General features: G+C 36.0%; 1 long non-coding RNA gene across 1 annotated transcript in view; it reads left to right on the plus strand.

Annotated features, from left to right (window-relative positions):
- Window positions 1-14,018, plus strand: part of LOC132518050 (uncharacterized) — a 48,861-nt gene that overhangs the window by 20,820 nt on the left and 14,023 nt on the right. Inside the window, exon 3 of the long non-coding RNA XR_009539858.1 lies at window positions 13,411-13,445. This is a non-coding gene — a long non-coding RNA (uncharacterized LOC132518050). The remainder of the gene's footprint in view (window positions 1-13,410; window positions 13,446-14,018) is intronic.

Consider the following 14,018-nt stretch of genomic DNA (forward strand, 5'->3'; position numbering starts at 1 on the left):
AGGGAGGGGAATCAAGGAAGACTGCAAGGTTTCTGGTTTGTGTGACATAAAACGGATGTGTCGTTTACTGAGATACGGAAGACTGGAAGGGAAGCAGGTCTCAAGAGGAGGAGAGGCAGACAATAAATTCATGTTGGTGTATGCTGAAATACACACTGGGAAAAAAATTCAAAGACGGGGTCTCTCTTCCTCTTTACCTTGATGGGAAAAAGGTGATTAGCCTATACGTTTCCTTGCATCCATGATGAGAATATGATTCATTTTCTTCTCACCAGGGTTATCAGTGCAATTTAATTGTTTTAGAGGCTTTCATTTTTTTATTTAGGTAAGGACTGTTTGGATTCCCAAACCAGCCTTGCACATTTTTGTACTATGATTTATGCTTTTTTTTTTTTTTTGCTGCTTTTGTTGGAACCAAGCCTGTTATTTACTGTTCTCTGTTGAAATAGCCCACGAGCAGGAGAAATGAGTTGAGCATTTGACATTCAGTATCTGGTTAATGATGTCTGCTCACTGGGTCTAACAATATTTACAGATAAGCAACTCCAAAGAACGGGACTCTTATTACTGGCCCTATGTATTCAGGAAATAGAGCTTCTCTGATGATCCAATAGCCATAATCCAAATTAAACATCTGGGTTTTCCAATGTGTATTTCCTAACATTATGTGTCATTTCTTTGTAAGCACATCAAGTAGTTCACTATCAATGTGGTGAGATTTCATCCAGAAGATTTTCTTCCTCTCCCTTTATAAGTCTTAATACATGACTACTTTTATTGAAAGTATGAAATTATTTTAAGTGATAGACTTTTACTATGTAATACAAGGATACAGTCCTGGCTCTGCAAAACATTGATTTAAATTTACTTTATGAGTTATTTGATTGAGAAGGTGGAGAGAGAAAGTCCTCAGGCACTGGCTAACTAAGGGGATAGGAGGTCAAGGAGAGATCATTGGAGTAAGAATCAAACTGTGACCTCCCAAATATAAGCTTTTTTCTATTTCACCATTTCCAGTATCTCTTAGCCTAGGTCCCCAGAATTTGTACATGTGTTTACGTATGAAGAGTTTAGGAAAAATAAAGAAGTGCAGAGTTACTGGGAAAAGGTCAAGACTGGGAGTCTGAAAATCCTGTTTCTGAAATTAAGCACTGGAACTGTTCCAGCCTGAATGCTTGCTCTTTGGTGATTCTCTAACTGGAAAGAATAGTGAACAGTTAACCCAAAGGAAACCACTGCGAGTGATAATGATGGGGATGGTGATAAATATCACTTGGGTGGATGTGTAAAATACAAATCTGTGGCATGTTTTAAAATATCTACATGTGCCTTTTGAGGAGTACAAGTACATAAAGAATAGGGTGGCTTTCTTGGTATTGAATTTTTAAAATCAATTATGTAATTGGATTTTAAAAATAATCTATATTACAGACCCTGATACCTTACCAATAATCTTTGGACAGAAAAAGAAAAAAAGAAAGAAGAAAAGAAATGAAGGGAAGTAGGGAAGAAAAGGAAGGAAGAAAAAAAGGAAGAAGGAAGAAAAACTAAAAAGTAAAATAAATTTTATAAAGGGGATTTTTGTATTCTTTTGAGATCAAGGAGCCTGTAAGCAACTCATTAAATAGGTGATAGTAAACAGTAATTAAATTAAAAATATTGATTTGTATTAAGTAGCTCGTTAGTGAGGCTATCTACCATATTCATTTCTATCTTGTCTCGACTAAGCTGTTGTCACCGAAATAAGTGTGAAATAAGCAAATACATGCACATTTACTATAGCAAACAGGCCTCCCAGATCTAATTAGACAAAGCTCTGCCCATCTGCTCTGCATTATCATGGGGCCTGCTCAGATGGACGCTGTTTCATTACTAAGAGGCAGAGAGATGCAAATTGAATTGAACTGGACTTCCTCTCAGACAGAGACCAGGGCATGAAGTCAAACCCTTGCTGTGAACCAACAAAGGACCACTGGGAAAAAGTGGGTTGAGAGGGGATTTCTTTTTCTAAGGCCACATGTCTAGTACTTAGCAGAGGCCATAAGGGAGTGTTCATCCCATTGTTTGGTACAAGGCAACATGAGTCGCCACAATATAAACCTTGTTCACTATGCAAATTGTTGATTTTGGTACTTAGTCCCTTGTGACAGATGCCCTTTTATTAGCTGTATGTCACGGCATGTTGAATTGCATTTCACATGAGGGAGACAAAACAGCAGTCCTGACATGTGAGTTATTTCAAAAAGTTAGTAATTTGCATTTAGTACTCAGTTATATATGAAGATGAATTAAAATACTTCGATAAAACTGTTCTTCAATGTAGTGTCTCTGGTATGCAAAAATGGGTAAAGCCTCTTTTTAATGTGCTGTTCCTGCCCAGGCAGTTTTAATAGTTTCTCTATTAATAGGGATAATTAATTGCCAATGTTTGCAACAAGACTGTGAAAACCCTTTGGCTTGAAAAAGTTGTAGATTCAGAGCAGCTAAAAAGCTAATATATTGTATGAAAAGTTCCACATTTTGATCTTGGAAAGAGGCTTTGAAATGACATTTTTCTCCACATGACGAATTTGTGCCATTTTCTTCAGTAAAAGCTATTTTCCCTCACAAATGGATGCATTTTATCCTGGATTCCATTCATGCTTACTTTTAAAAATGTTTATCTCTTTGTAGAAATGCACTCTAATAAGGATCCAGTCTTCCAAGCGTCAAAAGGAGCAAAAGAATTAGGTTTTACGTTAAATTTAAAGGTTTTTCCTGTAAGTACTTTTCCTAATAAAAGGTTATACTATATCAAAAGAGAACTACATACAACTGGTAAAATCTTAAAAACTGGAGACCTATAGAGACAGATTCAATGTTTCTTCTTGTACATCCAGCAACAGGTAAACTTGAAGTAAGGGGAAAGAAGTTCTGGGCCCAGGCCTTCCCTGTCTGTGCTTTATTCTCCACCCAAAGGAGATTCCCAGATTCCCAGGTTGTTTCTGGATATAGACCTTCTCAGCCATTAAAAACCACCCCTAGGCTCCTAGAGAAGATCAGATAAACAGCTCTACCCTGCAAGAATAATTAATGAGGTTTAAAGTGTTGTTTCTGTCATTCACACTTCTCCTAAAAAACTAAAATTTTATTTTCTATAGACTGCTGTCATTACTTCCAAATGGGAAGAAAATACCTTTTAGTGTTGGGACAGCAGGCACTTGTGTCTCATGACACAGTCCAACACTTATGGTAGACATCAGTGATTGATCATAAAAGCCTTGTTAACCTAGTGCTTGATGTGTTCATTGCTATCCTACCTTTTGATAAGATGAAGACTCTTTGCTATCCTTGCTCCTGAAGACCAACCTGAACCTCAAATGGAAGTGGTTGTCTGAGCCCTGGATGGAGTAAATCCTTTGGGTTGGCCTGAAAAATCCAGAAAAGGAACTTCAGTGAATGTGGTGGTGCCTTTCCTGTTTAGTTGGGTTGAATGAAGCACACACCAAATACTGTTCAGATCCAACAATTCGTTTTGCTTACACAGCTTCCTTGGAGCTACCTCCACCTTTTGTAAATCTCTGTATTGTGTCATCTGTGACCTGAACACCTGGGGTCCATCCTGCCTTTTGGATGTCCCATTTGGCTTGTTCCTTGCCATTCATACAATGACAGTCAGTCTGGACCCTATGCCTTTAACTCTCCCCTCAATTACTACTCTCACTAGTCCCCTTTCTTTGTTGTCACAGGTGCACACCACTCTACTTGCTTGTTCTAACATCCTGGGTGTTTTTTTTTTTTTTTGGCCGTAGGTCGTTGTCGTTTGCCTTTTTTTTCTTTGTTGTTGAATATATAAACCTGTATCCATGTATCTAGTTACCTTGCTTATACCTTGCTCTGCCTACTCATCTGCCCAGACTTGTCTGCATATGGATTGCTGGGTTTCTTTGCTAACTCTGTGCCCAGATCACCACCACCTTCTGAGTCTTTTTGCTGACTCTGCCTACTGTTGATCATTCTAATAGCCTATTACACACTTAACTTCTGGCATGACAAAAAAGCTGTTCCTTCATGAAATGAAGTTTTATTTGTTGTCATTTAGGTACCAAATGATGCTGCAAATGAGCATTTCAGTGGAAATAGCACCTTCCCACTTTTCCTGACATTGTAGTATATAAGTAACAGCGTATGTTCCTGAGATCAGCCCTTGCCACAAGGAAGAAAAGACTGCAGTGATGAACTTTTAGATGATATACCAAACAATTTAACCTGATCCAGAGACATTGCCTAGCTGATTCTATATCTTGACACCAAACGAATTATGCAGATAAAATCATTAACAACAAATGGTTGATTAAGAAAGCAGTTCTGATTCATGGAACTTTTAAATTACCTAAATTTAAATTTTGTTTCTAATGTGTATTCAATGAACTTATAGATAATACCTTCAATTCATTCTAATTATAAAATAAGATGTGATCGGACTTATGATGATACTGTGAACAGACATATTTCTTCAGACCTGGGGATATTTGAACAAGAATTGGGATAGGAGAAGAGATAGGAAACGTTACACGAGGTGGATGACTGAGAGGGAGACATACATCCAGAGTCAGGCATAATTCATTCCATCTTTTGTGAAAGAATTTGTCTAAAAGACAAAGATCTAAAACTCAGGTATCTCAGGGGGCCAGGCCTGTGACATAAATGTGTACTATCAGCTGAAATGTGTACAATCAGCTGGGTATTAGAAAGTGTGGGAACTGTTGAAATCTTTAGAGTACATGGCCTGCTATTCAGCTCCACCTATTTGTGGCCATCTTTTAATATTTCAAAAGAAGCCAGGAATCCAGATTATTATGTGAAATTTGTCAATTTATGAATTCCAATTCAAATATCAAAAAACCCCACGCACCCCCCAAATGTCTGCAGTTCTCATCATAGCCTGTGGGCTGCCAGTTTACAATCTTAGGTATATGTTTATTAAACTTATTTTATGTCTAACCAAACCATAATTCTTGCAGAGAAAAATCTTCCTCCTTAAGGGGTTGGTGTATGGTAGTTTAGGTCTCATTGAGACTAGTAATTAATAACCTCTCAATACATATTTGCTGAATGAATGCTGATAATTGCCTATTAAAGTAAAATCACACATACTCTGTCTACTCTTATAGTACATCAAGCTAATGTGGCAGATTATTATAGAGGGATTATAGACATACCCACTCTACAAACCATACTGAAATTAGCTTAAGTCTGATTCTGAAATATAAACAGAAATTAAATTGGCTACTGCAGTATGTTGATGGTTGGAAGCTCTCAGCTTCATGACATTGATAATTTTTATTTTTATCAAAAAATTTTAATGATGATTAAATACTCTAAGATCAGCGATTTTTAGTTGGTCTACATTATTCTTTTTATAAAAGTAAACCAGGTCCATCAACAGATGAATGGATAAAGAAGGTGTGGTATAGATAAACAATGGAATAGTACTCGGCCATGAAAAAGAAGGAAATTTTGCCATTTGCAGAAACATGGATGAATTGCATGGATTCACTTATATGTGGAATCTAAAAAATACAACAAACTAGTGGATAAAACGAAAAAGAAGCAGATATAGATATATATATATACAGATATAGAGAACAAACTAGTGGTTACCAGCAGGGAGAGGGAAGCAGGGAGGGGCAAGATAGCAGTAGGGGGAAGAAAAGGGTTACTATGTGATTGTATAAAATCACATGTGTGAAACTTTTGAAAATTGTAAAGCACTATAGAACTGAAAGAATCCCTTATTCAATTAAAAAATGCAAAACAATAAAACCGGTTTGTGCATTTATTTTGCACCAGAAGTTAGTTCTTTCATTTGGCAGAGTGGAATAATGCAGAGGCACTTGTGGTATAGCCTACTTGGATCAAGATGTCTTGGAGCAATAATACAATATCTGCTTTAGGGCCTGTAGTATTCTTCAAGGTCTGTGTTCAGTAGTATCCTTGAGTTGATTTTAAATTATTTTGAATGAAGCGTTCAAATTTGCATTTATTAGCAATAAATTATTTAAATACTTAGGTGTAACGAGTGTAATCCATTATAACATGGTGTTTTGGTTGCTGTTTGTTTCATATATCGAAGGGAAAGAGTTTGTGCAATAATTATCAGTGTTAAATTTGCTGTGGAAGTATAAATCAGAGGGAATGGCTTAAATGTCAGGTTTTTTGATTTGTATTTGTAATGGGCTATTTTAACGTCTGGATTTGATTGGTTCTTCTTTCAGATGCCTGCACACAAAATGGCCTGAGACCATTCTCCAATGACTGATTAGGCACCACAAACACCCATGTATCATCATGTGAAAACAGATACTAGTACGGGCAAAACCTGCCGGTAATGTCAAACAGATCTTTAAGCACTGGGTATAAGTGCCTGTCCCTGAAGTGGATAGAGGCTGAATCTGGATTTCGGGAGTTCGTTGACTTTTCAGGTAGTTCCCTGCGAGAGAAAGAACACTTGAGAAATAGCTTAGTCTTCCCAACTTAGCTGGGATAGTTTGATGATGTACAGATTATGACAACTAAGTTTGGAGGGTGCTACTGCCACTGTACTCTTGGTTGCTGTTTACCCCTCTGTTATAAAGCCATATTTTATGATGGAGGCAGTAGATAGCCTTAACTATCACTAAATACTGCCTCTCTATAGGCTATTCTGTCAGCCAGCCATATTGTTTTATATTTGTGCATGAGATTTTGATCAGTGTGTACAAGTTGTGGTAGAACAACTTTAGCATTAACTGAAAGTAAGTAAGAAATGTCAGTGCAAGAAGGGTGGACTGAAACCATGGTCAAAGTTTGGGTGAATATGAGGAATGTATTGGCTATATGTGGTTTTAGTGCTATAGTTGAAATTAGGGACAGTGAATGAGAATGGCAAAAAGTGAGACTAAGAAAATGGGCAGAAAATGAGAGGAGTTATCAAACTGCCCAATCTTAAAGTCTAAAAGCAGCAGGAGGCCTTCTGATAGTCAAAACGTTTATACATCTGTGAGTGTTGTCGAAAAAACAAAGCGGGGGAGTTTTTAGGTGGATACTTATTAGGGAACAATTTTTACATTGCGTAAAATAATGTCAGATATTTAACAGTAAGTTTTCCTGCCATACTGACTATGACAGCAAGACATATTCGCCAGAAAAAAAAAATAGGATGGAAAAAAAATAAGAGTGAGTTGTTTTCATGGAAATACCCACTCTCAGATTAAGGAGTACATTTAAGAAAGTAACCTCTATTTCTGCCCTTCAAAGTCTGTTTATGTTAATTTAAGGCCACGAGTATTTCCTCAAACATGCTTAACTAAAATATAGATATGTATATGTATATATTTTGGTTACCATTTCTATAAGAATGTTTTTTTTTAAGATAATACATAGTGCTAACTTCTTTTCACTGAAATAATTCAATACCCTAGTTACAGCAAGTTTACAAGAAATGCAAAACTTCTAAAACCAAATTATAACTGTATATCATAAGTAAAAGCAACAGATTATTTAACAGTTATAAAATTTATTTTCTGAAAATGGGCTTGTGTTCATAATTAAGAAAAATGATTTTTTTTCATCAAAATGAAAATTTTGATTTTCAATCAAAAATGATTTTTGATTTTCAATCAAAATTTTTGATTTTCATCAAAAATGATTTTTTTTCATTCAGCCCTTTGAGCATGTTTGTGAAGTTAGAATTATGATGCCTACTTGACTGGCTGGTCATGAACAGGAAATGTGACAATACGTGTAAAATACGACCAACGTGTCTAAAAAACAATCTACTTGATCGATAGATAGATGATTATTTCTCTACCCTACCTCCACTATGGCACCTTCCCTCCACCTTTCTATTCCAATCTGCCTCTTATTTGGACCATTTGTGGCCAGTATTCACAGCACATATTACTTGGTGAGCTTCAAAGATCTTTAGTTATTTTCTATCTTTAATTGCCTCAAGTGTTTCTCTTTGAGCAAGGTTGTAAAGTTGTATTTATTTTATATCAAGAACTATTCTTAGGCAAGTCCTATATCCCAAATTTCCCTGGGCCATTCTGAACCACAGCAGATCACACATAGTTCTCCAAATATCACATAACCCTTGCAAATTTTGTGCTTCTGATCATTCTCTAGAATCCCATTAATAGCTTTATTGTCTTGGTATCCAAAGCATTTGAAGACACCTTATTTTTGATAGTACATTGAATTCACTAGTATTCTCTGACTTAAAAAATGACATTTTTTAGAATAAGGATCTTGCATCCTTTCAAGTTGTTATTTCTGGTGCTTAACATAGAGTCTGGCCTATGTCGGGTATGCAATAAGCAATTGTTGAGTAAATTAGACCATTACATATTAACCAAATATAGAAATCAGGAGTGAAGCTGTGCTCCAGCAAGGCAGGATGCAACCTTTGATTGATGTCCTGATGAATGGAGGATGGAATGTAGGTACTCAACACACACCAAGGCTATAACCCAGGATGCGGTACAATTTGCAAGGAACTAAACTCAATTCCTCCCTTCCCCCAATCAGGAAACATATCAGAATGAGATTGAGTGAGAGCATGATATTTAGGGACAACCATGGATTTATTAAAAAATAAAACCAAGGAAATCATTTACAAATTTTTCTACGATTTGTTCAGAAGCATGCTTCTAAAAGGAAATGATTATGAAGGAAATGTTCTCTGTAAAGGTTAAATACATTACTATTTTTATAGAAAACATTATTTTTTGTTTAAATACAAGTCAGAAAGAGAGAACATTTCATAGAAATTTTTAAGCCTTTGACTTTACCAGTAGTTCTATATTCCATTTTGGGAAATCTGCAATGGTTATTGAAGTATCTGAAAAGTCCTGCAGTAGAAGTATAGCTTGGTATATAGCTAACAAGCATTTGTATTAGCTATGTCCTAATTATAATCATCTCTTATCGAACTTAATCCTAAAGTTTAACTTATCTATATTTTCAGTTAAATCTCTGATTTTCTAAAACTGATCTGGGATACCATGTTCTAGAATATTCTCAAACCTACTGAAAAAATAAGACTGTTGCTTAATTACAGAAGGGTCCAGCTTTTGCCTACATGTGAGGTAGAATGGAGAACCAATTACCTCTTCCAAATTAGGAAAACATTTTGAGAATTTGAGGTAATTTTAGTGCCTAAGTGTATACTCCCACAATATATGTTGTCTATGTGGGCATTGTATTTTTTTCTTGTCCTAGAAGGGGAGAGTTAAACAGAATATATGATTTACCATATAACGTATCATCTATTCCACACTACTAAATTCAATTCCTTTTAACGGTATTAGGATAAGCTATGTAAAGCTAGCAAACAAATCCCAAATTTCAGCAGCCTATGACAATAAAGGTCTATTCCTTGATCACCCTACATATCTGTTGTGGTGAACTAGGGACATCCTTCTGCTTTGATTTCACTAAATGACTGAGGCTGACAGAGAAGCCACAATCTGGAAATTCTTACTTTTGGAGATTCTATGTTTCTGCTCAGAAGTGACATATGTCACTTCCACACTCGTTTTTGTGTTAAAGTGAGTCACACCCACATAAACATCAAGGAAACAGGGGAACACAATTCCCTCTTTGACACAGAAGTTGAGAAGAGCTACATATGACTGCATAGTAGTAATGTCACCATATTAGTATTTATGAGACTAAGAAACAAATTCAAAAGAATTACTTAAAATAAAATAATGGATTTATTTAAAAATAAATAAATAAAACCGAAAAAGGGGAAAAGAAGACTGAAGATTGCAGCTAGCCTGTCTTGTGGCTGCTAGGAAGAATGTCATTCAAACCCCAGAATGACAGCAGTAATAATGACAGCAGTATTACACATCACCAGAACATTTTACAACAAAAATGTAATATTATAGCATAACAAAATATTCCTGTAAACTTTCTCTCCAAGATAAGGTGTTCTGATTGCTTTTGTCTTCCCTCATAGAATCTATTTTTTAAATGTCCCACTGAGAAACACTTCCGCTATTTTATACGAGCCTTTTCAAAACCTTAAACTCTAAATTCCTTAACAGGTGGAATGGAGATGGTAGAGAGTCAGATATAGTCCACAGAATCATTTAAACTTTCTGCCTTAAAAATATTGCAAACGTAATGACATTTTACAGGCTCTCATTTACTCTATGGAAAGTGTCATAAATAGATCTCTGGCAAAGAGCAGTTTCTAATATATAGTACATGAGTTATTTTAAGAAGGACGATAGAGATGTTACATGAATACAGCTATCCTTATCTTAGTAATGACAAGAAAAAAATAATATAAAGGCCAAAGAATTACTAATGTAGTTTGATGAAGCAAAGTAGAGTCACTAAAATTTAGTCCTCTAAGAGTGTAGAATGCATTCTAATATATAAGCGGAAGTTTGCTCTTTTGTTGGAGTTTTGAACTATTAGAAACAATACCTTGGTGTTAATTTAGGCAAGCAGCACATCCCAAGCCTGAACTGGGACCCTGGTTTGACACATATTCTGAGGGAAGATTGCCATCTACTGGATTGTCAACACTACTCCCTCAGGTCTTATAGTATATGTAAATATGTTTCCTTTAAAATTACAGACTTTAAAACTAAAATCCCAGTTTGTCTACAAAACTTTCCCACATTTATTTCAAGAGAAGCTCCTAGATATGAAATTATTTTAGTCATCCTCCAGAGAGAGCTGAATGTGAGCTGCTTCGACCCTTGGCTGCCACTGCTCCTGGTTCTGGGGTCACTCTTACAAGCTGTTTGGGGTGCAATAGAGGAGACTGAGGTTTTCTCAATGTCAACTGGGCATCAGCTGGATTTCCCTTTTTGTTTTTCTTTTCTTTTCTTTCTTTCTTTCTTTCTTTTTTTTTGCTGTACACGGGCCTCTCACTGTTGTGGCCTCTCCCGTTGTGGAGCACAGGCTCGGGACGCGCAGGCTCAGCGGCCATGGCTCACGGACCCAGCCGCTCCGCGGCATGTGGGATCTTCCCGGACTGGGGCGCGAACTCGTGTCCCCTGCATCAGCAGGCGGACTCTCAACAACTGCGCCACCAGGGAAGCCCTGGATTTCCCACCTTAATCAAATACAACTTTCACATTGGATTTGCAGCAGATAATGATTCTAAAAAGAAAAAAAAACCGCTATATTTTTAAACACGTATCTGACTTCTTGAAGCAGTTCTAATCTTTATAAAGTTTTCATCTTTAAATTTTTGTGGGCCACATATTACAGGTACATGGATAAGAATAATAACAATGCAATTTAAGATGTATTTATTTGAGCAGCAAAACTGTTGGTGATTTCTCTGGACAAATGGCATACAACTGAAATTATACCCTCCCTTCAGTTGTTATGGTATGGCCTTTTGTAACATAAGCAAGAGATTTCAGCACTATCTTTTGACTATTGGTGAAAGAAGGGTGATTTTGAGACTACTTACAAAGCTGCTGTCAGTTTTAAAGGTAAAAGTGTTTTAACTATTAGTGAGTTAATATAACTTGATGGTATTTTAGCTGATCAGTATAAGAAAAGACAAAGAGAAGATTTAAGCCTACCAAGCCCTGGCAGAATGAGGAAGGCTGCCAACGAGAGGAGTAGATCTAGAATAAGAGTTCAATGAAGGAGGAGAAAAAATGGAAGTAAAGGATTTAGGATAATGATTAGGAATGAGAGTAAAAAGGTGAGATGCTAGAAATAATAGTGGAGAGGTGTCTATGCAGAGAAATGTCTATGCAGGAGACAATGTGGTGTAGAAATAACAAAAGAGCAAAATCAAAACTTTGGACTTACACAGACTTGGGTTCATTAACACTGTGACTTGGGGAAGGGTCTTTAACTTTGCTGAGGACCAGTTTCAAGTCCTACAAACTGGGAATAGCAGTTTCCCCATTATTTTTAAAATTAAATTAGATAATGCACATAAAATGCTTAAGCTCCTAAAACACTCAATAAGTACCTTCTCATTTCACCATTCCTTTGAAGAGGTTAAAAAAGAAGTAGAAAATTAATGAAGACCTTTGGCTATGGTAGACACACAGACACACAAAGGAGGAGAGGCAATAAAAAATAATTTAGGAAAGGGGAGCTGAAAATAAAACAAGAATGAAATGGCAAAAGCAGCAGGAAACACAGACCTTGATCAGAAAATTGTTGCTGTAATAAGAAGAGGACTGACTCAATGTCATACTCACCTTCTCAAAATAAAGTAACATATGCACAGAAACAACGTTTGTGTTGGCCAAACCACAGCAAATAACCAATTTAGCTATTCCTATGACTTCTTCTCTGTATGAATGTCAATTCTAATTTTAATCTGTAAATTTTCCCTTCACCCTTCTTTGAGCTACATTTCCACTTTTCGACAACTTTCTGGACATTTCTGTTTGAAACCTTACCCACGTCTCCAAATCAATATTTCCATAATGGAAGCTTATTATCTTCATTATCAAACTTGATCTTCTCCCAATGACTTTTTTTTTTCCTGATTAATAACATCACTAGTCTCCCAGGACAGAGGTTACTTAGCTCAGTACTTCAATTTTTTTCTCTGTCTTTGTTACCATCCCCTCCAGTGTCATGTGGTATTTGTGGTAGTGATGGTGGCGATAACAATGAAAATCAGAATGTATATAATTTCTTAGAATTTATATAGTGCTTTCCTATACATATCATTACTTAATCTTTACCTAAAGATTCTTCTGCTAATCTATCTCCTTATTTCAACTATTACCACTATTATCTTAGCAAATATCTTTCCCATTTCTTGCCTGGATTATAGTGTTCAAAAGAAAATGATTATTTTTTTCCTGAAAATATAGTGTATACTCGTTAATAGAACATTTAAGACATTCCATGATATTGCAAATTCGGTTTTTAGCCTAATTTTCTTTTATATATTCTAGGACACTCCCTTCCTGACTGCTTATCTTCCAAGATGACTCTGTACATGTCTATTCTCTGCCCATCAATAGCCCGTGTATATTTCAAGACCCTGATCTAATGAGAGTTTCTCTATGATCCTTCACCCAATGAAAGACTGGCTGACCCAAAGGTGCCAGGTCCCAGTCTCTCAGGGTACCGGAACATCACTAGAATAAACTGGAGCTATTTCTGACCAAAAAAGGATGCACTTATACATATATCTTCAATTGAACATAGTGATTCAAACTTAGTATCTTTGAGAAGGTCATTCAGTTACGACTTTGAGACCAAATACTCATAGTTTAGCTCTGCTTATCTGACATTAGTGGTCTATCATCAAAAATTTCAACCTTTCTCAAGGAGTTGTCTAATTCAGGATAAGAATTTTAAAAGTAAGAAATAAAGAGATAACAGGAGCCATAGAGAATTGGTAAACTGTTTTCTTGTTTATCCTCCCTCTAGAATAGTGACTCTTCACTGGTCAGTGGAAGATATTGGTAAGTGAATTTATTTCTCTATATAATATTTATTACCAGAAAAAAATTTTGCCCACATCCACTACATAAATACTGAATAAATAATAAAATATCTTTTGGAAGACCCCAAATTTATTAACTTTCTCAGGCCTTCAAATGCTTACATTTCTCCATATTTATGTTCCTTATCATCTTTATTGTCTTGTTTCATAGAATTGAGTACAGGTTTGTCTTCTTCTCAAAGTCCCAGGAAGACAGACTTTTATCTTAGACAACATTGTGCAAGAACAGAAATATGAACAGTTTTGAGGATTGGAAGTTAAGAGCCGTACCCTCCATGTTAGCTCCTGGGCACAGGGCCTAGTAACGATTGGCACGTTGTCTTATGCTTTACATAGGTGATGTAGCGGAAATGAGTTATGAAGCCTTAAAAAAACAACTATCTTGAATTTCAGGTTAATACATTATAACTAATGGCATGAAATGACCAGGATTTCATGCACACACACACATCCATACACCCACTAAATATCAGATTTAAAGGTAAAAATAATCTGTTTACCCAGTAAGGACTACTGTGTTCATATTCATAAA

The sequence above is a fragment of the Lagenorhynchus albirostris genome, chromosome 3, assembly GCF_949774975.1.
Source record: "Lagenorhynchus albirostris chromosome 3, mLagAlb1.1, whole genome shotgun sequence".
NCBI classification, from domain to species: Eukaryota; Metazoa; Chordata; class Mammalia; order Artiodactyla; family Delphinidae; genus Lagenorhynchus; species Lagenorhynchus albirostris.